Below are 1321 nucleotides of genomic sequence, written 5' to 3' on the forward strand. Positions count from 1 at the left end.
CGCGCCCGCATCCCTCCTGGCTGTAGGAGCTGAGGATCCCGGCCACCGCCTGCTCCAGACGAGGCAAGATGTAAAACCAAACCCAACCCCCCCCCAGCGCGTAGCCCTTCGCTTTTTCCGTTATTCCCCGGGCCAGGGAAGGGAGAGCCCCCCGCTCCGAGGGGCTTGAGCTGGCGCTGCTTCGTTCGAAGCAAGGAAGGTTTTAGAAAGCTGTACCCTGGGGTGATTAAACCAGGCTACGAAACCCTCCAAGAAAGCAGGGAAAAAAAAATACGGAATTAGCTTTTTCTGAACTGATCCACCTCCACATTCAAGTAATTTATGAATATGCTGAGTAGGGAACCTGTTCATCTAGAACTTCTTTGCCATTTGTCTTCTGTGTAGCTGCAAGGAACACTGATGTTTCTACAACTGTCAGTCCTACCAGTGATGCAACTTGTACTGATGCAGTCTTCCGAGGTTTTGGGGGTTGAATTTGTGCTTTGTTCTTCTATTTACAAGAGCAAAGTCATCAGTTAAGAATTCGTAAAGCATTTTTTTTGACAGTTCCAACTATTCTGGTTAAGAACTATCAAGGCTGAGAGTCTACACTTTTTTCCTCTTTCTTGTGAAAAGTGGAAAAAAAAAAAAAAAAGAAAAAAATGAGTCCACTGGTTGACTGGAAAAAAAAAAATAAAACCCCAACCCTAGAGGTGGAACAGGATGAATTCCAACACAGCGGGGCGCCAGGGCCCGGGGGGGGCCCTCCCTTTTCCTTTCGGTTTTGGTTTGCTTTCGGTTGGGTTTTTAGCACCACCATGTTCTTTCTCCTGGGACTTGAGGTTGATTCATCTTTGTGCAGTGCTGGTTTGACCATCCTCATTTCAAGTATTATAGACTTATGTAATGGTGAAAATATATGAACTGTGGCCTTTTTCATTCTTGTTACTTGTGATGCAATTAAGTGAAGATAAGAAAAAACAAAAAAAGCAGAGATTTACCATGTATCAGTGCCTGGCTTTTTGTTATAAAGCTTCGTTTGTCTAGTGCTCTTTTTGCTATAAAATAGACTGTAGTACACCCTAGTAGGAGAAAAAAAAAGAAAAAAAAAACTAAATTTAAAAATAAAAAAATATATTTGGCTTATTTTTCACAGGAGCAATCCTTTTATACCATGAATATTAACGGGGGGGGAAAAAAAAATTGTCAGATTCTGAATATTTCTTCTTTGTAGATTTTTGGAATCATTCTGAGTAAAAGTTTGTTACTTTATTTTACTATTTAAAAGATGTTATTTTACCATGTGTTATTGAGATGAAACTGTACGGTAGCTTTCTTTTTT

Source organism: Egretta garzetta, unplaced genomic scaffold, assembly GCF_000687185.1.
Source record: "Egretta garzetta isolate BGI_Z169 unplaced genomic scaffold, ASM68718v1 scaffold384, whole genome shotgun sequence".
Classification (NCBI taxonomy): Eukaryota; Metazoa; Chordata; class Aves; order Pelecaniformes; family Ardeidae; genus Egretta; species Egretta garzetta.